This window comes from Ascaphus truei, chromosome 3 (assembly GCF_040206685.1).
Source record: "Ascaphus truei isolate aAscTru1 chromosome 3, aAscTru1.hap1, whole genome shotgun sequence".
Lineage (NCBI taxonomy): Eukaryota > Metazoa > Chordata > Amphibia > Anura > Ascaphidae > Ascaphus > Ascaphus truei.
Genome location: NC_134485.1, coordinates 333,574,032 through 333,599,172, shown reverse-complemented (window position 1 = coordinate 333,599,172; position 25,141 = coordinate 333,574,032). Strand labels below are relative to the sequence as shown.

The 25,141-nt window shown below is 42.2% G+C and overlaps 1 protein-coding gene across 1 annotated transcript in view; it reads right to left on the bottom strand.

The window, feature by feature from the left end:
* The window catches only part of MBD6 (methyl-CpG binding domain protein 6), a 60,894-nt gene extending 47,644 nt beyond the window's left edge, over nt 1–13,250 (bottom strand). The window contains exon 1 of the mRNA XM_075591537.1: nt 12,354–13,250. The gene's annotated coding sequence lies outside the window, so the exon portion shown is untranslated. The remainder of the gene's footprint in view (nt 1–12,353) is intronic.
* Between the last annotated feature and the right edge of the window lie 11,891 nt (nt 13,251–25,141).

Below are 25,141 nucleotides of genomic sequence, written 5' to 3'. Positions count from 1 at the left end.
ATAGGTGCTAAAACAGGGTCACTGTAGAAAGTTCCAATGTTTGCCTTTGATGTGATTAATCTGTTTAGAAGCTGCATTATATTTAGTAATAAATAACACATTATTTGGATCATTTGCAGTTCGAGTATTCATTGTCTCATTTTTATTTTTTAAGGTATTGGCTGTAGAGGTAGCAAGTGCTTTTTCATATGCCCTATCAATATTCCTCTACTATTAAGTAGTTTATTTTTTAGCGCAATTGATTGACTGATAAAGTCCTCATCTCTATTACAATTGCGCCTAATTCTTAAGAACTGGCTATACGCTATATTAGAAATCCATCTAGGATGGCGATTGCTTACTGCATCTAAATATTTATTAGAATCTACTTCCTTGTAATGTGTTTTGATTATTATTTGGTTAGCTTTATTGCTTAAAATTGCTAAGTCTAAAAATATAATATTAGTGGGATTGTGTTCGTGTGTGAAGTTAAGATTAAAAGGGTTAAAATGTATGTATTCTACAGAATTACAAAATTTTATCTCACTACCCATCCATATAATTAAAATATCGTCTATAATTTTTTTTTAAAGTATAAGATTAGCACTATGGGGATTGTTGTTCCATATATAAAATTGCTCCCAATATCCCATCATTAAATTTGCAAGGCTTGGGGCAAAAGTTGTCCCCATTGCCGTCCGTTTTCTTGTAAATAAAAACTATCCGGACATTTAAAATAGTATAAATTTGATACAATCTAAAATAAATTCTCTCTGTATTTGAGTTAGTCAAGTATCTTTCTGTAGATAATACTCAATGGTTAATAGTCCGTCTTGATGTGATATATTAGTATATAATGATTCGACATCACAAGTTACCCATGCAAATTCCTTTTGCCAATTGATTTCACTTCATAATTTTAACACATGGGTGGTATCTTTAATGTGTGAAGAAAGTTTGGGAACATAGTCCTGCAAAAAAGAATCCACATATTTGGAGAGATTGGCTGTTAGACAATCTATACCAAGATAGAGGATTGTGCACGCACTCAGACATACAGGTGATAGTGGGGTACTGAGCTGCCGGTGCGCTGCTTCTGGGGAGCTCCTGAGCCTACACCTTGAGAAAGGCAGTTTCACTGCCGAAACGTTGGATTTCTTGGCACATTAAACCTATTCACTGCTGATTAAGACCGTGTGCCGGCTTCTTCTTTTCTACTGGACAATCTATACCAGCCACAATAGGCCTACCTCTGGGTTTAATTATTTTTTTATGGATTTTGGGAAGGTGGTAAATGAATGGGATCTTGGGGTGTAAAACGTTAAGAAAATCAAATTCTTTCTTATTGAAGATGCCTAATGCAAGTACTTTGTTAAGCATTGAATGCAAGTCTGATTGGAAATCCTCTATTGGATCCCTCCTTAGCAGTTCATAGGTGGTATTATCATTAATGAGTCTCATACCCTCCTTCGTGGCATGTACTAAAGACAATTCCTCTGAATTATCATGAATAGTAAAATTGCCTAAGTCTATATCTGGACATTCATTGTCGACTAGAATAGTAGTTAATGATTCTATAATATCAGAATCAGTATGTGGTAAATTGGTGCCATCATCAGTGTTGGGTATTATACTTTTTAATTTAGAATAATGATGCTTCAGAGTCATTTTTCTGATGAATTTTTTGAGGCCTATAAAAAGGTCGAATAGTTGTGGTTTGCTGGTGGGTGCAAATTATCGCCCTTTGCCAACATGTGTTCGTTATTCAGTTTTTTTATTGGATAGATTAAAAATTCCAACCTCTTTTAGTGCTTCCTTTGAGGGGTACCATATTTCTCTTTTCTTCCTTCTCTTAATCCCCCCTCTTTTGCCCCTTCTTGTGGCTCGTATGGCCTTTTTGACCGTCGTGGTTGGAAAAACGATTTTTCTTAAATCCTTTTCTATTCTCTCTTTTTCTTGATAGGTATTTTTGGTTTTCGACCTGGTGGCCCTCCCTAAAAAAAGATTCCTTAGGTGTAGATGCTTTGCGGATATTTTCTACTGTTGCATTTGTTTTGGGAATGTTAATCTTTGGTCTAGCTCCCAATCCCATACTTTAATTAGGTATTATATCCCGTTGTGGTAAAGATGTGTTGGGATGCCTACGCTTGCTGTCAGCCCAATGCTTTTTAAGCATGTCCACTGTACGGACTGTATTCCCCAGGGCATTGATGCAGGGGAGGATCCGGCCCCAAATCCTCTGTGTCTCATTGGTGCTGGTGCGTGAGCACAGAGCCCCTAATAAATTTGGAGTAGTTGTCCACCACACCATTGATCAGAATCTCAAGTTCCTCCTCAGTGAACTTGAGACTTCTGATCCGAACAGCATCAGATACTGGAGCACGGGTTCCAGTAGCAGAGGTGGGAAACCTGCTCAGCCATGTCAGCAGTTAAGCTGTTTAACTGATATGGCTGAGTAATTCAGTATGTAGTGTGTATTTATTTGAAATTGCAACGTGCTCATGGGCGTTATGCACATGCCTAACACAAGTGGAACGCACATTATATTTTTTCAATACAGGTATCTTTTGGCCTCATGGGGCAAATCGTGATCTCAACCTTCCTTATTCCTACAGAACAAATCTAACTAATAATGTGTAGTTAGCCACATAAAAAAAGCTAGTGGTGCCATTTCAGGGTTCAAATTGTGCGGCAGGGATTCAATAGAAATCCTCCACAAGTCAAATCACAACCATCTCTTCTGTGTAACTCCCCTCCCGCCCCCTTTTTGTTTTTTTAAACTTGTATAGAAAGGCATGGGGTCTCCAGAGCTGAACTGCATCCATTTCCCGAGATACACACCTCTAAAGGAGGTGCTGTCGGTACTCCCTGCACAGTGATTCTCAAACTTTGAGCACTGGCCCCCGGGGGAAATTTTTTTAAATCTCGGGGCACCCCTGCTCATCAGACCGCATGCAACTGTTCTTGCTCACACTTAATCTCCACACACTCCACATTCACGCTCTCAAACCGCCCCCCCCCCTCCTTCACACGTATCGCACTCACCCACATTGCCGATCAAACACTTCACATTCACGGCGGGGAGGCTGCAATCATTCTTTCCTTGCTCTCCTCTGTGCCGGGCTGAGAGAGGACAGCGACTAGAGGCGGATCATAGCCGCTCAGTCCCCAGACAGCACGGGACGTACCAGCTGAGCAGCCGACAGACTGTTTCCGCCCGAGGCACCCTTGGCAGAGGGTCACAGTACCCCAGTGTGCCTCTGCACCCCGATTGAGAAACACTGTCCTAGGGGTTTGAATTCCCAGTATGATGCGACCCGATAGGATGTGATGCAGGAGATTTAAATCTCCATTTTGTTTCCCCTAAAAAGAGAACTGTACTGGCCTCACTGCATTTTCCAGTGGCTCTCTCGTGGAAACAGGGCGTCCTGGAGCCAACATTAAAACGCGGTTCAGCTCCAAAGACCCCCTGCTTCCTATGTCTATTTAAAAAAAGAAGGGGGGGGGGGTTAAAAAAACCTGCTCATTTGAATGGAAACACAAGGACAGTTATGTAGGGACATTTAATTTCCTATTGTATGCTATATGATATGAGCAATCTGATGAAGCTTATTGGAGGCAGCGACATTTTCACAGGAGAGCGAGACTCAAATCAGGTGCATTTTTATTATGGATAGTAAACTACTTTAAAACACGGATTTGTACTTTAAATACAGATGCCATGCTTGAAAAACAGTTATCTTCCCACACATTTTGTCCTTCACCTAAAACGTCCATTACATAGTTACAAACAAAGACAGGGGTGTAGGACCTGCATTAATTTTGGTTTACCTTGACGTGGTATGCAGGCTTATGACGCTTTGGCCAAAGGGATTAACTAAATAACCAAGAAATTATTATTATTATTGAAGTATTTAAACTTTATACTTATTACTCTATATGTTTTGTCAATTGGAAGTAGCATTGGGCACCGCTGTCTTTTGTTGTATACATTTGCTATGCTCAGTAGCACTCTTTTTGACATAAATAAATACAGGCAGTCCTCGTTTTACAACGCTTCGCTTTACAACGAATGGCTTATCCAACGCTATGCAATGCATACCTATATTCATTTTTACAATGCCAAAATGGCTTATCCAACGCTCTTACGACACTTTGCAACGTTGTGTATGTGTGTATATATATACACATTCACATAAACAACGTTGCAAAGCGTCATAAGAGCATATATATATATAATATTATACTATATAATATTATACTATATAATATATTATTTATTATGTTATATTATATATATAATACAGTATATACACTATATAATTTATGTGTGTGCTGCATATCTTATTGCCTGCATAAAATATTTGGTGTATTTTAGTGTTAAAAATGCCTTCAGGAACGGAATCTTTCATTTAAACAGTGTTCCTATGGGAAAACGTGTTTCGCTTTACAACGTTTCGCTATCCAACGCCATTTTGAGTAACGCATTGTGTCGGATAACCGAGGACTGCTTGTATTCATGATGTGGTGGGTGTAGGAGTTTAAGCTAGCTGGGAATGTGTGTGTTGGTTACATAGTTACATATAGTAACATAGTAAATGAGGTTGAAAAAAGACATACGTCCATCAAGTTCAACCTATGCTAAATTTAGACAACAGATACTTTATCCTATATCTATACTTACTTATTGATCCAGAGGAAGGCAAACAAAAAACCCCAGTGACATATCATCCAATGACATCTCATAAGGGGACAAATAAATTCCTTCCTGACTCCAAGAATTGGCAATCGGATTACTCCCTGGATCAACATCCTTCCCATGTTTACTTATTTGGTAGATCCCGGTATACCTTTCCTTCCTAAAAAGATGTTCAACCTTTTTTGTTTTTAACAAATCTATTGTACCTGCCATCACAGTCTCCATTGGTAATGAATTCCACATTTTAACTGCACTTACTGTAAAGAACCCTTTCCTTTGTTGCTGGTGAAATCTCCTTTCCTCCAACCTCAAGGGATGCCCCCGAGTCCTTTGTACTGCCCTTGGGATGAATAGTTCTTTTGAAAGCTCCTTGTACTGTCCCCGAATATATTTCAATATAGTTATCATATCGCCGCTTAGACGCCTCTTTTCTAATGTAAATAAATCTAATTTACCTAGTCTCTCCTCATAAGTTCGATTCCACATCCCCTTTATTAATTTGGTGCCTCTTATCTTCTCTGCACTCGCTCCAGTTCCATAATGTCTTTTCTAAGGAGTGGTGCCCAAAATTGTACTCCATATTCAAGGTGTGGTCTTACTAATGATTTGTAAAGGGGCATAATTATGTTTACTTCCAACATTGCTCGTTTAATGCAAGATAAAATCTTGTTTGCCTTTGCAGCTACTGCATGACTTTGGGCACTATTGCCAAGCCTGCTGTCTACAAGCACCCCTAAATCCTACTCCATCAAGGATTCCCCTAATATATCTCCATTTAATTTGTAAGTCGCCTTTTTATTCTTGTATTCCAAATGCATAACCTTACATTTATCTGTATTAACCCTCATCTGCCATTTACATGCCCACGTTTCCAGTCTCTCCCAGTCCTTCTGGAGAGAAATTACATCCTGCTCTGATTCCAATACCTTACACAATTTAGAATTATTAGAGACTTTGCTCTCGATGCAAACCTCAAGGTCATTAATAAACAAGTTAAAAAGCAGGGGGTCCCAGTACCGATCCCTGAGGTACTCCACTCACGACCTTAGCCCAACCTGAAAAAGTTCCATTTATGACAACAGTCTGTTGTTTATCCTTCAACCAGTTTTCAATCCAGGTGCATATATTATTACAGAGTTCAATTTGCTTTATTTTGTACACCAACCTCGGGTGAAACCGAAGCTTATTTTTGGTATGGCATTCCATAGTGGGAGTAGCCATATATGTTGCATGTATATTATATGTTTCTTATTTGATGTTTGTTCATTTATTCATTTGACTTTTGTGTCTATGTGGTCCATGTGATCCAATATTAAATATTGATATATTTTATTAATCCGTGGTGCGCTGGTGTGTGCATTGTTTTTCTGTATCAAATGCCTTTGCCAAATCTAAGTAGACAAAATCAACTGCAATATCCTGGTCTAAATTCCTACTTCCCCCCTCAAAGAAACAAATAAGGTTAGTTTGGCATGATCTATCCTTCATAAATCCATGCTGACTATTACTAATAATTTTGTTTTCCATTAGGTATTCCTGAAAATTATCCCATATTAAACCTTCAAGTAGTTTCCCCACTATTGAAGTCAGGCTTACAGGTCTGTAATTCCCCGGTTGTGATCTAGCTCCCTTTTTAAATATAGGCATCACATCTGCTTAACGCCAATCTTGTGGCACTGAGCCTGTGGAAATGGAGTCCTTGAATATTAAATATAATGGTTTGGCTATTATTGAGCTTAACTCCTTGAGAACTCTTGGATGTATACCATCGGGGCCAGGTGCCTCATTTACTTAAATTTTATCAAACCACCTACGAACTTCTTCCTCAGTTAACCAATTGTTCATTAACATTGAGGTTGTGGCTTCCTCCTGCGGCACTACTATTGAAATTGATTCTTCCCTGGTAAACACAGAGGTATGTTTTAAAACAGGGGTGTCTTAAACTGTATTGTGGGACTATCTTGGGGCTTTAAGTGTAGAGGATCGGCATAAATAATGAAATACCTGTCCATCAATACAAGACTCCTTCCTACTGTCTGTTTGTCTTTACTTATACGGTCTCTTTTTGATATACAACGTAATTTGTTTTCCCTCCCACATTGTTCTGCACTGCAGAAAATGTTGGCGTCGTATGAATACGACGAATATGAATCAGCGTTTCCAGTACAGCTGCAGACCCTCTATTTACAAAGAGAAGTTTATTATTATATATATTTGCACTGTGGTGTTATTTGTTTATATCACATACACGGTATATTACTCACTAATATATGTCAAACTTCAGCTGCTTATCTGTGGTTTCATATAGTTTTCACTATAGGTCCAATATGACCATTTAATCATAATTCATAATGAATTTTTACACATTTTTGATGTGCTTGGACATATTTTCTATACAGGCATACCCCGCTTTAAGTACACTCGCGAGTAAGTACATATCGCCAATAGGCAAACGGCAGCTCACGCATGCGCCTGTCATCACATCCTGAACAGCAATACCGGCTCCCTACCTGTACCAAAGCTGTGCGCAAGCAGGGAGACTATAGAGCCTGTTACAAATGCGTTATTTACATCAGTTCTGCACGTATATGACGATTGTAGTACAGTACATGCATCGATAAGTGGGGAAAAGATAGTGCTTCACTTTAAGTACATTTTCGCTTTACATACATGCTCCGGTCCCATTGCGTACGTTAATGCGGGGTATACCTGTATATGTCGTAGGAATAAAGCATAAAATACAGGAGTCCCAGATGCAGTCTGTCATAGATCAATCCTCAATTCTTATCGCCAGCAATAGCAGAAATCTCTGGGATACAGGAGGAAGCTGCATGATGTGACATTTTAGCAGAAGGTTGGAAGCTGTGGCAGAACGCCACATGCAGCCCGATGTACCAATCTTTGTTAGCCGTGCTGGAGGTCCCGTCGTACCTTTGTGGTCATGTGATCACTTCAGCAGCAATCACATGTCCACCCCCGCCCCTACGGTTGACAAACATAAGTGTAGGGGGGCTCCACTATCGTTTTGATCAGGTCGACCACTCGGTTGAAGTGGTTATCCCGATCGGCCCCTAGAAATTAAGCATTTGTACCAGGACGTTTATGGTACCTGGATGGGACATTTGGACGTGGCCGTTTCACTGTGACCAAATCACCGCCGGTGTTTGGCCGCAGACGGACCCTCTGCCGCAGCCAATCCGCGCTGGAATCCCTGCCACCGGCCGCTTCCAAGTTACGTTTTATTACTGTTTAGGGTAGGGGGTTAATTTAAGGGGTTGTAGTGGTTAGGGTAGGGTTTTTTTTGGTAGGGGTTTTAGGGTAAGGGCTTAGGGTAGGGTGTTTAGGCATTTACCAGGCGTCAGCAGGTTCTGGCGGTTGGGTGAGCTCCGACGAAGCACCGGTGGTAATTTGGTCACAGCGAAACGTCCGCAAACAAAATGCTGTTGACCGATCTGGTATGTTATTAGGGCCTCTGCTGTGCCAGGGCCCATGACATACCAGTTAGGGCACTATGAAGGCAAAACTATTTGTATTGGATGCTAAGCTTGCAGCGCACTGCTCATACTCTAATAGACAATATATAAAAGCAAAGCGCCAGGGTTTTTAGTGAACCGTTTGCACATTATGGGCAATGGGAGAAAATTGAGATGGCGTTTCTTCCCTGTGGCCAATATAAAAAATAAAATATGATTGCTTATTATAAACAGTTCGCTAAAGACTCTGCAATGTCATTTTTGTAAAATGCTAGAATAGAACTTGAAATGTGGTTTTATTTGCATTTAAATTTTCAGACCATCGTATCCCTATTTAATTTTTTTTTTGTAAATACCGAGTTTTTTTGCTTATAACCTCATGGGAACTCAGGGATAGGCAACCTAAAATGCCAGACCTAGCAGTAGTTCACCTCTGACTACACAGTCTAAACCAGGGGTCTCCAATCTCAATCCTCAAGGGCCACCAACAGGCCAGCTTTTCAGGATATCCTTGCTTCAGCACAGGTTCCTCAAACACTGGCTTAATTGAAGTCTGAGCCACTGATTGAGCCACCTGTGCCGACGCTGGGATATCCTTAAAACCTGGCCTGTAGGTGGCCCTTGAGGACCGAGTTTGGAGACCCCTGGTCTAAACCATACTGTAAATAGGTCCCCACCTCAAGTCACCAAGGGCAACTAACAGTGCAGCTCTTAAGGATGCCAGTGCTTTAGCACAGGTGGTTCAGTCAAAATGATTGGGCCACCGGGGCTAATGAGAGGACAGCCTTAAAACCTGCACCGTTAGTGCTCCTTGGTGACTGGAGTTGGGAACCTCTGGACAGTGTAACCAAAACACAACCACCTTTGAAAGTGGAGTTAGGCCGCGCACATGCTTAGAGCGACCGGAGCGATCAAACACATTAAGTCTATGTGAACGTCCATAGAGCGTGCGCACGTGCAAGGCGGCTCGGCTGGTGTTTCGCAAGACAACATTTTTTTTATTTTGTCTCGCGACGGCCGGGTCACATGAGAGTTTCAGCCAATGAGAATACCCCCTTTGTATCTAAAGCCCTCTCCCGCCTTAAACCCTTTTCACTGACTGCCCCACACCTCTGGAATGCCCTTCCCCTCAATACCCGACTAGCCCCCTCGCTATCCACCTTTAAGACCCACCTTAAGACACACTTGCTTAAAGAAGAGAAGCGTATGAATAGCACTGGGGATAATACTGGACACGTTACATAAAGCTTGGCCCCCTGCAGACACACTTACCAGAACTCCCTCCTACTGTCTCTATACGTTCCCCTACCTACCAATTAGACTGTAAGCTCCTCGGAGCAGGGACTCTTCTTCCTTAATGTTACTTTGATGCCTGCAGCACTTATTCCCATGCTCTGTTATTTATACTATCTGTTATTTATTTGATTACCACATGTATTACCACTGTGAAGCGCTATGTACATTAATGGCGCTATACAAAGACATACAATGTGACATCATGGACACGCCTCCCCTTCGATGTGGATCACATGGACGACAGGCGCGCGTGACATCATGGACGCGGCCTTAGGCCTGGGACATGGTGCAGGGACCGGCGCTGGGCAGCGCTGACGCTCATGCTCTCCTGCTCAAGCTGGAGATTTTTTCTGTCCCTGCATGAGCGTCAGCGAGCGCGCTTGTGTGCCGGGTGGGAGGCTTTCGGGAGGCGGGCCTGGAGGCGGATCGGTAGGCGGGGCTAGCGCGCCACGCCGCGGCGCCGACGTCACGGACTGCCATTGGCTTCTGGCAGTCACGTGACCGGCCCTGCACTTGCATGAGCGGCAAAATTTAAACTTGCCTGTCTCCTGCATTTCCACACACCTCTGCACACCTGCGGAAGCGCCGACTAAAGCTGCGCTGATAGGGATAATGTTTCCCCTCAGCACGGTCTTTTTGACCATGTCCGAGGCCTTAGGTAGCATGGGCCGAGTGTAATCAATCTCAGAGTTTGTGTTCCAGATACAGACCACCACGAGTGTATATACAGTGTTCTTATCAAGGTACAAAAGGAGTCCCTAAGTGGTAATGTCCCCGTTTAAAAAAAACTCTGTTTGGATCCCAGTGTCAGCTGTCCTTGTGACTTTGGCCAAGTCACTTAATATCCCTGTGCCTCAGGCACACAATTAGAGCTCGTAAGCTTGCCACATGGACTTATCGCACCTGCAAATCTGATGTACAGCGCTGTGTACTTTGCCACGCTATAAGAAAAGAATATTATTACATCCAGGTGTTAGGAAGAGACATGGGCTTTACATTACGCATTTGCAAGGGCTTGCAACCCTTTTTAAAACCAAATTAACTACTTTCCAATTGTCTATTGTAAAATCCTTTGGTGCAGCTTGCGATGCGTGCTAGGTCCACTCGGCACAAGAGAGTTAAAATGTATTTTGTTAGGCACCAGTGCTCTAAAATGAAAGAGCAAGCTAAATGTCACATTTCTCCTCTCTGATTGGATAACCGTGTACAACATTTGTTTTCCTAATGGAATATATTCAGTATACGTTTCTTGAAGGAAGGCACAGCAGCTGTGCCAGTAAATGGTTAAAACTTTGAAACCCCCTTAAAGAGATTCTTGCTTAAACTAGTCACATCACACATATTCAACACATTTGCCTTGTTTATTTTGTGTGGGTGTCAGCCCTGCCATCCTCTAACCTACAGGAGCAAGCCCATTTGAAGGGCGCTCAGGGATATTACGTTTGAAAAATGTGTAAACAAAGTCAGAAAAGGTTTGAGAATTCCATTCCAAACCTATGCTCATTATTCATTAATGTGCTCATAAAAGGAAAATATATATAAATAAGTAAGTATAGATATAGGATAAAGTATCTGTTGTCTACATTTAGCATAGGTTGAACTTGATGGACCTACGTCTTTTTTCAACCTCATCTACTATGTAACTATATATGGCCCAGGACAGAAACAGCGTGAATTTGCCAGGATGGACGCTTTTTACTTGTGAAATGTTCTGCACATTCCTCCAGAAGTCAACAGTATAAGACAAAAGCAAATTATTTTTGTAACATTTTGTTAATTTTTGAAACAACAAAATACCTTCTGAGGTTAATTCAGGACATGCAACAGACATGCCACCATGAGAAAGTTCAAGACTTCTGCAACATCACAGTTTGAACATATTTCTAATTGTTGATGCCCTACCTTTTGTACTGTTCCACTGCTTTGCGTCTCAGGACACACCTGAAAACCAGGATTTATCCCCCAATGTATCACTCCTTGTCATTTGATTGTACAATATTTTATTCATGTTGCCTTTACACCTTAGACCATCAAACTCTTTTTCAAAACCACTTCAGTGCTTCCAAAGCCTTTTATCCATTGCACAAGTGCTGTAGCTTGTGATAACAGCTGGATTCAAAATGTTAATTGTGTACAACTGTCAAAGCCTTTTATCTGGCAAGTGCTGGATTTTACACCTATTTCCAGCACATCTTAGTACTGTAACATCTGGTGCCATCAGCCGTGGATGGATGAGCTGTCAAAATGCAAAGAAAGCAGCCCAGTGAAAAAAAAGGAAAGCTTGCAATGCATGTGTCATTCTGAAGGTACCTCCACAGACCAAGCAATTAACAGTATTAGATTGTTTCACCATAGCAAAATATCAAACAGAAAGGATAGCAAAACCTATTCAGTATTCCTTAGATGCCAAACTCACAAAACCAGACTCACAATTGTACCTAGCAGTGACCTGTCAAAATACTTCTCTTTAGCAAAACCGTTTCTCCAACACAATCCAGAAAAATATATATTTTTTAATTAAATCCCAAATGTAATGTGGATTGGCATTTCACTGCTGCCAGAGTTCACATTACCTTGCCATATTTACACGGATTTCAGGAAGTTTTACGTTCCCAATATTTGGCAGCCCTTTTCCAAGCAGCGTTGGCATATTTTATTTGTTTTATGTACAGCACTTGCAAATGCAACAACCAGGATACTACAGATCCATCTCCAAGGAGCACCCTTCCCCCAGCACCTGGAAAGCTGACATGCTGTTGTCATGTAGGCTGCAGACTCCAGCTGCTATCTCCCACAGACACATACACACACACACACACACACACACACACACACACACACACACACACACTGCCATGTGGAAATGCACGGATCTGTGCCTGAGTTCTTCATATTCGCCAACTTACCTCCACCAGATCAGAGCTCCACAGACCTCAGATCTTCTCACCACCTCCAGCAACTACTGTCTTCCAGGCCTTTTGTACCAGTGGAGGGGGGAATAAATGAAGCAACAAAGAGCAATAAAGCCTTTTCCTTTTTATTGCTCCCCCTTCATTGCTGTTGTTGTGTTTGCTTGCTGCTGCTGTTATTGTTGTTCTTGCCTTGCCCCTCCTCAGGCTCCTGTGTGCAGTGGTAGGGGCTGAGTGTGCACAGGAGGGGGGGGCTGATCAGAGGGTGTCTTGAGAACCTGTCTCCCCCTGGGGGTCCTTTGCTAGGAAGGCGGGGGCAGGGTATCTGGTTGCTCAGAACAGGCCTGTGGTTGTTGCTGGATTTCCCAGCTTCCCCTGTCTCTCTCTCTCCTTTCAGTGGCTGTTTTCCTTCCTTGGGCTTCTGTGCCAGAAGATCATGGAGTTTCCTGTTGCGCATGCGCACTGCGCCCAGGGGCAGCCCTGGGGATTCCGTACCCACAATGCTCAGCCGCGCTACGGCAACCGAGACGGGCGCCCTACCCGCCATTTTGGTTGTGGGCAAAGATACTTGATGCAGTCTTTTGTAATTGCTGCTCATGATCAGTCCTCCCGATGCATAGAGTGGCCTCTGACGCGTTCTGTCCCTGCATTGGGGTTTTATAAAGATCCTGCTGGTTTTATTTAACCGTATCAGCGAGGGTGTGTAATATCAGATGCGCCTGTTGTCCTTTAGGCGGTTGCTGCGCATGTGTTATTGATGTGTGACTTTTTATCTTGTGACATTTTCTACTGTGTAGTTTTCGTGAAACGAATAAGGGCGCTTAATCTATCAGGGAGGCCGGGAACAGCGGCGGTTTAGAGCTAGAGATGCCCCAATCCAACATGGAGGGGGGGACTCCGGGCGGCGCTGCGGGTGTCGCACTTCCCATCTCCATCCGGCTCAGGTGAAGGCTCGAGGCTACCATGGGATGACGTAACACAGACACCCCCGGTAACATGGCGGCCGCGCACCGGCTACATGGACACACCTGGTATATTAACCAAAGAAGTGGTTCTGCCATGGCCTTTTTTTTCCTGATGGGAAGCGGCTGCTTTTCTAAAACCTAATAACCCAGTGCTTTCGCGGATAGGAATTTGTAACGCGCTGCTGGGGAGTGGAGAAGTGCGTTGCGCTCCCCCCCCCCCCCGGTAACATGGCGGCGGTACGGACCCCTCCTGTATTATAATATGCGGGCGGTGATTGGTCAGTCCGTGTGGCGGGTTATAATGCCTCGGCTTGTCATGGAGGAATTATAAATACCTGTGTTTTCATCACCCGAGGGTCAACACACCTGTAATCCGTACGGGAAATGCACGGCAAAAAAAAAAGTGGAAGTCACTCACATTATAAGGTGTTCTTAAATAATACCATGTTGCACATACGGTTCTAACCCAATTAATATGGTTCCCTGTAAAGCACAAGTATTTATGGCAGCTGAAGGGTTAAGATGACGACCAAGGGCGCCATCTTGCTACACCCAGATAGGAGAAAGCCATGTTGGTGCTCGTCTACTTACGCGATGGTACCTGGGTCACCTCTAGCGTTGTTATGGGGTAGGCCAGGGCAACTCGGGGAAATGAGTCTCCTAGATGGGAGACCCTATCATATGCACAGTGATTGTAACCATGCCCTTAATTACCAATGTCATTCTGAAACTGCAGTATCAGCTCACATATGATATATTCCTGTGAAGTTATGTATGTTAAAGTGCTGTGTATCTCAGGGATGTTCTATAAATAAGCACAAAAGTACAAATCTGAAGTTGCGCATTACTTTGAGATTTGCAGGTTCATGGCCCAAAAGATGTAAAATCAAACATTATTGTAATAGGTAACAACACAATCGCTCCCAGGACTCACTATTTTAAAGGATCTTTATTACATTTCCTAGACATTAACTCACTATACACAAGCATCCACTAATGATAATTCCAATAGTATTTGTTTAATGTATACAATGCTATTAATGCTGTGAATGCGTGTGACTTGATGATAGTCCTAATCACGGACAAGGTATTCACAGCAATAGCATCCGCTCCACGGCCTTCACAGCAGGTACTGGGCTGATTAAAGTTGTCCTCCACTCTAGATGTCATCAACAAGGGCTCCTTAGTAGGGTGATATCAGTGACTACTAAGGAGCCCTTGTTGATGACATCTAGAGTGGAGGACAAATTTAATCAGCCCAGTACCTGCTGTGACGGCCGTGGAGCGGATGCTGTTGCTGTGAATACCTTGTCCGACCTTATGACCCAGGGTGGTCTGAATGCTCATAAACAAAGGCACTTATGTAAGTGGAATACTTTGTGTTTTTAACATTAAAAACAGTACTATACTATTTTGCTTTCCCCTTTTTTTGTATATGGAATTTCCCCCCCTCTATGTGGATCTGGAGTACCTGTCTGGAGACATAAGTTGGTAACTTTGAACAACCACAACACTTTCAATTCACGTTAAACACGTGAGTGTAAATTCTATAGAAACTTCCAGCATTGAAGCTATTTTGTTGGAGTAGACAATATTGCACTATTTTGTGTTTCTACTTTCTTTTCCATGTCCTGATGTGATTTGCGCACCTGTTTCTCCTTCGTTTGCTGATTGAATTTGGTTTGAATTCTACGTCAGGAGCTGCACTCATTAAGGATAGTATATCATCTGTGTTACCTTTGATTTGTTGTGATATTATTTGCGCTTGTTTTTTCTTTTTATAACTATGAAGATAGATATCCAGGCGTATTTTAAGCATACTAAGGCTGCGCTTAAAGTGACAGCGACACCCGTCACCATTGCGAAAGTTATCATTTATGTTTTGGAGACGTCGCTGGCTACAAGGCCAGTGACGTCAGCAAGGGGAAAGGCAGAGGGGCGGAGACAGTAGATTGTACGCATCATGTTCTGCTCGTTCCGATTCGAGTCTGGCTAAAGGCAAGAAACCACATCATTTTTACTCCCCAGCCTCTCTCAGCAATGGCACTGCCCACCGTTGTGTCTTGTTCTGTTCTGAAGGTTCCAGTCCCTACGGTATATGCAGGTTATGAAGGCTCCACGCAAATACGGTTCTTGGTAGTTCTTATTTTATATATTGGTTCTGCCACCACTTATTACCAGAGGAAAACACCTGAGCTGTAATAGAGACAATAAAAAAATGCAGCCAAAAGCAAATTAACCCTATTTTCTCTCCCCCTTTTTTTTTTTATGACAGCAGCTTTTATTGGGGAACAGTTTGTGCCACTGGATATAAAAAATATTGTACTTGTTCTGAAAAATCCCATATGAAGGAAGGACACTTTACAGTAGCAGTTCATGTTATCGCACACAGACACAGATGTATTGGATGCAACAGAAGCTCTCTGATTGGCTTATAGACAGTCACAAAAATCAAATTCTACTGACTACAAGATTTTTGGTAGCGCTGTCGCTCCGTCGCGTCCACTATAAACGCCGACGACAATGCATTTGTTTTGAAGCGACGTCACTATAAGCGCAGCCTAATGCAACGGCGATGGTAGCATTATTGTAGGGGTTACAGGCAAGGGCGGTCTGGATGGGCACTTGCCCGGAGCGCCAAAAGAACTCTCCAGGCACCTCGCTGCTTTACTTTTGATACATGCGCTCTGACCCCGGCTCAATCTTTAAATGTCCAAGTCATGCGCACCCTTGTCAATGTCGAGGGACATTTAAAGATGGCGTGCGGGACTCTTAGTGGCAGCAGCAGCAGCAAGCGACATTGACGGAGCGGCGGCACGGGACAGGTCCTGCACTGCAAATCTGTCAATGTCCCGCATGGCAAAGTATCCTCTTCCCTTGCTGCTGCTGCTGCCGCCGCTACGAATCCTGCGTGCGGCCGCCGCTCTGACACACCATCTTTACATGACCCTCTACATTGACGAGGATGCACAGAACTCAGACATTTAAAGATGAAGCCGGGGTCCGAGTGCACGAGGCAAATGTGCACTTTTTTGCCTCCTTTCAGCGTCCCGACGTGGTGACGCGTTTCCATGACGACAATGGGACATGGCATCATGGTAACACGTCACCACGTGACGTTGCGGTGTCATTTAACGCAGGAGGGCGTCAAATGTTTTGTCTGTCCGGGGCGCGGTAAACTCTCGGTCCGATCCTTGGTTATAGGGAGAAAATTATAAGGAATTTTATACTTTGACTCATTTGAGTTTTAAATCAGTTTCTCTACCAGCTATAAATGTTAGAAAAGATTGATTAGTGGGACATAAGACACACCCACAAAAGGTTGGTCTGTCCTTGTCACACAGTAAAGTTTGATGCATTAAAAGAATGAGTTTGTGTTTCAAAACTGCAATTCAACATCTACCCATGACTTGTGAGTTCTCAGATCGTCAAACTCCAAGACCTCTTTGGACGGAACTGAATATTGTTCGTTGGTAAAGTATACATTCTCTGTTTTTACATCTAATTTTATGAAGCAGTCTGCATTTATATATTTTATGTTTTCGTAACTTTCCTTTTTTGTAAACAAGCACGGTATAACTTTTTGTATATTAAATCTAAAATATAATAAGTACTGTCTTTTGGCTCTAATTGAACATAGTACATTTGTGAAGAGATTTCTGAACACATTTTGCGACATCTCTATTTTTGTATTTTTTCTCTGTAGTGAACAGGAGACCAGGGACTCCTAAGGGGCCTTTAAATTACTCTCGTTGGTGGTAGTATAATTGAGGTGTGTGCCAGTTTTGATGCGATATTGGTCATTTTTAGGGCCCTGCGGGGAGGTAAGTGAGCCAGCTGCATAGCTGGAGGCTTTAACACTGTTCACATATACACGTCATGTGCTCACAGGTGTGCCGTTCATGACAATGATCACATGCAAGATATTAAAGTGCAGGGAACTGTATTTTCTGCACAAAATCCTATTAATGTGTCTTGCAGGATTGAGTAGCACCAACACTGCATTTAGGACTGAAGAGCATAGTGCTGATCTGAGAGAAAATTACCTGCCCACGGTCTCTAAGTGGGTGTGGTAAAAGGAAGGTTTTAACCAACACAACTTGGAATATTCTGCAAAATGTATTTACAGGTTGTGTTGGTTAATCAAATTAGTGAAAATAGTGCACTAGCCTAATGGGTGTAAACAATATTTATGTCTGGCTCTTTTACATTTTAGTTACAAACATGTTTAAAATAGGAAATGGCCAAAGTCTGTAGCCCAGTTGATCCTAGAGAAGTGTAGATTTGTTAAAGGGCTAGAACATGAGATTTTCATAGATGACATTAGAATATACTTTTGAAACCTAATACAGGTCTCTACTTTTTCATACATACTCTGCCCATCCAGAAGACACCCATGACGTCAATATGACTTCATCTTTTGTTATGTTACTGTCATCCCTGCCACACTGAACTGCACTGTGGGAATATGTTCACAAACAGTCATGCATGTCAGTAAAAATTAGCACAACCCACACCAAACCTATGCTGTATGTGCAAAAGAAGCCAGGGCATCTTAAATATGTTAATGGTATTAATCTTAATCCACGCATCTTTTCAGGTGAAAAATAACACCAAAAGAAATGGGTACTATGATCTCTTCTATAGGACCATCTTTGCAGGTAAAAAAAAGCAGCCCCCACCCGGTGGGGGGGGAGGTTATTTAATCCCCGATTGTATAACAAGGTTCGCCAGCTGCTGTGAGCTTGCTGGGAAAGTCCCCGCTCTGCCTGGCCTGGCCTGGCCACTGCTTGCCAGCTCTTGCATCATACCCCATGACTCATACTTCCTCGTGACTTCCGCAAGACACAATACAAACGTCCAAGCCACGCCTCCTCCACACAGCGTCAGTTTTTCCGCGCTGGATTGGCCACGCCCTTGTGTTTCAAGCCTCATTCACCCATCAAACTCGTCCTGTGATTGGTTTTTCACAGCTCTAATAGATGGAATAAAGGAGTCGTTTGCGGAAGACTGTCCTGACGGGTGAGGTAGATACAGTGTTTGATTGGCGGTACATAGCCCCGCCCCTCCTCCGCTGTTCGCATTCCGGATTGGCTGAAGCGCCCCGTATATAAACCCGGCCTCTCCGCTTTTTCCCTTCAGTCGTATTGCTGAAGACGCAGACGATGGTTATCATGAGCCCGAGGTTTCCCAGCGAGCAGCCACAGACCCACCCTCGCTGCCGCTGTCACTGCCCCTGTCACCAGAGAACAGACCCCACGTGGAGAAAGGTGAGGGGGGGAGGGATTACACGCAAGTGTTAATCTTCTGCAGTAGTTGTGTATGTATGTATGTATATATATATGTATATATATATATATATATATATATATATATATATATATATATAGTTCCATGTGAAAAGGTGGTACGGTGTGCTCATTTGCATGTCATTTCCCAGAATCCCTAGCTGCAGTGGGAGCACTGTATTCTAGGTGATCATGATGAAAGACAGGGTTGCAGACCTGTCTGACGTGAATATGCTCACAAGTGATGTATATGCTCACAAGTGATGTATACAGTTTGCATGTGATAAATGGCTTCAGTCTCCTAGCAGCTATTCTAATTAGCTGAAGGCATTGAACTTCAACTGATAGGAGCACGAGCCGGACTCCAAATGTACCACAGTGACCCATCAACAAACTAGACTGCAAGGGATCCATAACCAGACCCAGAGCCTTATTGTATACAGTACACATGCTAGACTAGAGAATCATTGCGTAACGACTTAACCTTTTACTCTCCACCACTGACCTTTGCTCCACCGTCAAGGTCAGAGAGACTTCATGATCAACCTCTTGCACAATGAACATTTAGCAATTACTGGTATAACTAGTCTACTGTTGAGCAGAAGAGATTCATTAGCTTGCTCATTATGTTAGTGGTTTAATGAGGCCACGTTGAATGTTTTTTAAATACAGATAAACAATATCTTAGTCGTGAATTTATTTGCTGGACCCTATATGAAGTATTCTTGTGCTAGCAACACACTGTCCATCATTGTGGTGAAACATGTATATAAATGTTCAGTGTATACTATTTTTATATATCTGAAACGGTTGTCCCATTTACTTGAAAAGCCTCACCTATTAAACGCAGAATTTTTATTACATTTTTTTTTAAGCCGGAATAATTGCCATCTTTTTCAGCCATTTATGTTCATGGTGAAAGAGATTGTTGCTGAGCCGTGCGTCTAAGTTTATGCACATTATATAATTGTCCTGTCTAGACAGAGGGGTGCTGGATTAGCTACAACAGCATGGGTGGTGTGTGTGCCTGTTGTTGCTGGAATGAAGCCTGACCTGCCCCCCCCCTTTTTTTTTTATTTATTTTATTTTTCCCCCTTCCCTTGCAAATCCCCCTTCTCCAGTTGCTTTCTGTAGAGTATTTGGAAACCTGCCACAAACCCAGAACTGGAAAACTATTGACTGTAACAGTAAACGTCACTAGACATGTCTAGTCATGCTGTTTTACAGTGGTCTACATCCTGTATGTAATATTCCATATGAATGTTGACACAGCACTTTCTATATTGGTTTCTTTTTTTCTAAACCAATCTTTCTGAAACCGTACTTGGGCCAGATTAAATAAAACCATGCATTTTATTGCTGGTATATATTACTGCAGAAGGCAGAAACTATACAGCCCATGACGCTGACATGAAATGGCTATTGTTGGTGGCCAGTGCGATAATGACATAAAAGGTCACACATGGTGAGTGTAAGCCGCCAAAGAAGCAAGCGTGTGATTAATACGAACATTGTAAGCACTTTGTCACATCTACGGAAAAAAGTTGTTCATGGGTATTGGTATATTGCCTCCATCTTTAAGGAGGGTGATTGCTGCTTCAAATGTTGCAGCTTTTTAAAATTCCTTTAACACTTTGCTGCCAGAGGGCCACAGAAAGAACATCCAACATTTCCACATATTGCTATGATCCTAGCAGAACAAACACAATTCCTGAACCAGTGGCCCCCCTGTGGTAAGAACAGGGCAGCTCTGCTTGGGAATACCATCCCTTTGAGTTAGTGGGTACTTTTTTTTTTTTTTTTTTTGAGGAACATGGGCACCAAATGATATTCTCTGAAATTGACTGTCTACATTGTAACACGACTATCTAAATCCCTCTGGAGCAAATGTGTACTCCTGGTTTTATCAACCAAATGGTGAATAAGCACTTTGTTTCGGAAGAAAACGTCTCTAGTTGTAGGTGTATGTTGAGCTTTGTTGTATGGCAGCATACTGTTCTGCCAGACATTTTTCCCAAGCCCCAGACAATCGATTTGCATTTCTGCACAACAGACTTTAACTGAACCTCTATTATTTTTTTTTTTTTTTTTTGCAGTGTTGGAGAACGACAATCTTTATACATCATCACACCTGATCAGGTAACATTTGATTTATTCTCTCCCTTCAATAGATTGCTGTAGTAGTGCTCTCCTATATGCTAGAGTTAATGGGTGTATGGAAGGAGGGATGGTTGTTTTGGGTTCACTCAGGATTGTAACATGGGTGGTCATACCATTCCATGGGGTAAATTTGAACTACCATGGTCTTATTCACCTGGCCACTACAGATAGGAAGATGCCAACTAGGAAGGAAAAAGTTTTTGTGGAGCTGCACAAACCTCCAGTTTTGAGACTTCTGAGGAGATTGCATTTGTGGTATTGTCAGCAGTGTTCGACTTATACATTGACAAAGTCCTGTGGTAGAGCGAGACTGTGACTAAAAGTTTGCATTAAGTTAACTTTTGCACGGCTAGATGGTCTTTTTTAAAATGTATTTGTTAATATTGCAATGTGCCAACTAACGTGCATTTTATGTTAATGTTCCATAGTGAGAATCTTGTGCAGCACGGCTGCTATAAACTCTGATGGCAGAGACTGTGGCCCCCTGTGGCCCCCCAGGCACCCTATCTGGGTGGGAGCTGGAAGCCTGGTATGAAGATCTGCAAGACATCTTGTGCTCTGACACACAGAATACAGGGGATTCCCAGCCTATAGGATTGGATGAGCAGGTTAGTCTGACACATTGTGGTTCTTGGTATTGCGCTCTCCTGGAATATTTAGTACAAAGATGAAGACCCTTGCAGGCTGTGGACACCGCTTATTACTACTTGTATTTTCAATTTTCTTTTAATGGCACTGGACCAAAACACCCAGTGATGTTGACTAGTATTGTTTTCTTATAAAGCAATGTGACTGTGCTGTACCTCAAGGAGTCCCTGTCCCAAAGCTTGCAATACTATGCATGACACAGGGAGATGGTGGCTTGCCCAAGATTGCAAAGTTCTGTGACCTCTTGAAGCAAGTTGACCTGGTTCAAATCCCCCAAATTCTTACACCAAGCTACTCCCTGAGTCTGTAATGGGTTCTATCATGGTGATATTCCAAAAAGTGTTTGTTCACTAGTAGAAATGGACATTGTAAAGCAGGGTGTTTGGTTCCCTTTAACTTTTGTATATGCCTTTTCAGCTTTAGTGTTAACACTCCCCTCTAATACCTGGTCCTCTTTATGGTAAGATGTGTAAAATTAAAGTCTTATTAGCAATAACATCACTCATTGGGTCCTGTAACTAAAATGTATTAATAGCAACACGATGACCAGGGAAACGTTCGGCTTCCCACTGTGACTGCTTTCCCCTCTAAAATAGTGGCTGGAAGCATGAAGAGCCCTCGCATTAAGCAGCCTGTACATGTATAGCGTGACTGTAATTTGCCTATGGGGTGCAGTGGTAAGAGTCTTGCAGCCATTTACACTAACATAAGGTATATTTATAGACAAAGATTGCATCTTTACACTGTAGAAAAGCCTGCTATGTAAATGCTCAATACTTGTTTCCTTGTAGAAGGAGCTGGTGCCATTGGATACTCTGGACAACTCTCCGTACCTCTGGACGTTGGAGTCCGTGGGTTCTTCCTTGCCCGTGGACTTAAACAATGAAGAGGTTATTGGTTTGGAAGCTGCCATTGAACAATTGCCTTCTGGTGTTCTAGAATTCCTTAGCCAAGAGTTACAGAAGAGCTGCAATCTTCCTTCACCTTTCCCAGAAACGGGGAACACACAGCAGCACTGTGACACTCCAGAGCTGGATTCCTGCTGCAGCAGCTCACCAGGACAATCTCCTACAGAGGATGAGGAATTCAATGCCAGTCCATCTGGGACTAAGAGGAAGAGGAGCAGCCAACCACAAGGAGGGAAAGTACGAGTGAAGGCGAGAGAACAGGAGAATGAACAGAAAGTGAGCCATTTGGTAGCGGAGAATGAGCGACTGAAGGGGGAGATAGAGCGTCTTTCTATGGAAGTTGAAAAGACCAGGAAAGCATTGATCAATAGGATGGTGAATCTTAAAAAGGTTTAGACTTGCAAAAACTTGTATGAAAGCAGATGCCAACAGAGTAATGTTCACTTCACCACGCTATTGCTAAAGGACATGGCATTGCATTTCTAGCTTCATTACAGGATGACACGCAAATGGAGATCTGTCATTCAATCTTCTACCCCTAATGTAGGGTTAACACATCTGTATAACCTAATGCATTGTGGACTTTCTGGTGTCAACGGGGGTGGCTGTCACTAATATGAAGCACTTGAGGACCAGTGGCATTTATATTTAATGTGGGTTCCCAAACATATCCTCTGCAGTCTTACGTTTTGGGAATAACATGCAAATTTTATAGAATGTGTATTTTGAAATAAAACCTGGTATCTTCCATTCCCTCAGATGTTGGGGGATCAAGTTAAAGTAACATTCATCGTATGTATATAACTGTCTTGATGTATAATCTAAAATTATGTATGTTTCTTGGCTGATTACATCTAATAAGTAGATTACAAGTATATGCCCATAATAAATCTATACATGTATATTTACTGCACAAACCTGTTTACCTTGATTTATGTATTTGTTTTTGCTAATAGCTATTGGTTCTTGGCAGAATGGCCTTGGTTTGACAGTTGTGCTTTTCATTCCAGAATTTAAAAAAAATGATGTCTCCATCTTCACATGTAATGGGATCAGGTTTTTGTTCAGTTAACTTTCTTTTACATTGGTCTAATGTAGTACCTGTAGAACCACCACATGTTAAGTGTCCAACATCTGGAAGTAGAGTAGAATATTGATACACTGCAAGTTTCTGAATGAGATCCTGACCTACAGTCCATAATCATACCTTGGGTTTTGTATGCAAGGTGTGACACATCCAGGTTATGTAGCCAATTCAGCAATGTGCTGAAACGTAAGGGATACAATGTGATACATGACATTTCATTCTGCAAAAGTGAAGATGAGAATTGTAATACCAGAAGTCTGGGTTAATTCTATTCAGGTAATGTTACTATGATTACATGAAGTCATACAGTGTTTATTATAGAACTATCACTAGCAACACTGTTTACAAATGCTTAGGCTATTCCTTCACATGCAAATCTAAAATACACCTAGTTTGCAAATGACTTGGCTGCCCCAGAAACAGTTAATTGCATTGCACAGAACCAGTGGATTTTACCATGGAGACCTATCAGCATGACATTTGTGGGGTTATTTATTGGTACTCTTCTGGTATCCCAAGCTAAAAGGGAATCTGCTGTGGGCTTGCATTAGGTAAATGTATGCTGTACAGTGGAGGATTTGTTGCTTTTACCCACAATAACTTAAGGTGTGGCTGAAACATACCAGCTTCAAATTGCAAAGCCAGTATAACCAGCCACACACTCAATAGGTTGAAATAGTCTGAGTAGGTTTACTAGCTATGCACTTTAACCCAGACTTGGCTGAGAAGCTGTGTCATGCAGGAGGCAGAAGCTTAGACAATGTCAAAATAGGTTTCGAAGCAAAAGGGACTACTCATTTCCCATAATCCCTTGCTGTAGTGGAACCACTGTACCAGGCGAATGGTGACAAGCAGCATTGCAGATGTGAATGGGCTCAAGTGATATTTGCCGTATGCTATACAGTGGAGGATTTGTCACCCACCATAACTTAAGATATGTTAAATGGAACTTGAGTACAGAATCAAAAGTGATGTTTCAGGTAAATATCCAGATGGAATAAGGGGAAGCAGAATCACAGTAATGCAAACAAGATTTGTTCCAGCCAATTGTATGTTGAGGAAAGCAATTGACTTTATTGTACCTAACTGACTTGAGTCAGTGAAGGTCTGCAAGCATTAAGTGTGTATTTAAAATTGGGAAAGTTACTTTGCACGATATTTCCAGTTCTCCGCCTCCCCCTTGCAGTACAGCAACATTTCAACACTTGGAAAAGAACATATTTGGTTACTGACAGACCAGGGACATGTCAATATTACATAATTATCTACACTGCCTTTTTTCCATTTATATTATATACTTTCTAGGGTGCTTAGATAACTTGAGTATCTGATCACATGGTTTGTCTAGGTTACTGCTTTTCAAATAGGAATAATTCAGCCTATAAACCCATTGTCCAATAAAATATTGAACCGTTCAAAGAACTTAAACATTGACTCGGCTGACTGTCTCCTTACTGGAAAGGCTCAAGTATAGGTGAACGCAACCTTCCAGCACTTAACTGTAAAATATGTTTCACTGGCCCCACATGAGCTGGCTACAGGCAATCACATGTCATTGTAGAAACCACCTCTGCTGCAGGAATCAAAATAAAATAGCTAGACTGAACCCATCCTGCAGTACCTTGTGATAAGGAATCCAAACATTGGGCTACCTTTAGGTAATATCCTGAGGGGAAACTTGAACTAGCAGGTAATTAGTGTTTCCATAACACTGTTCTATTTATCTCTT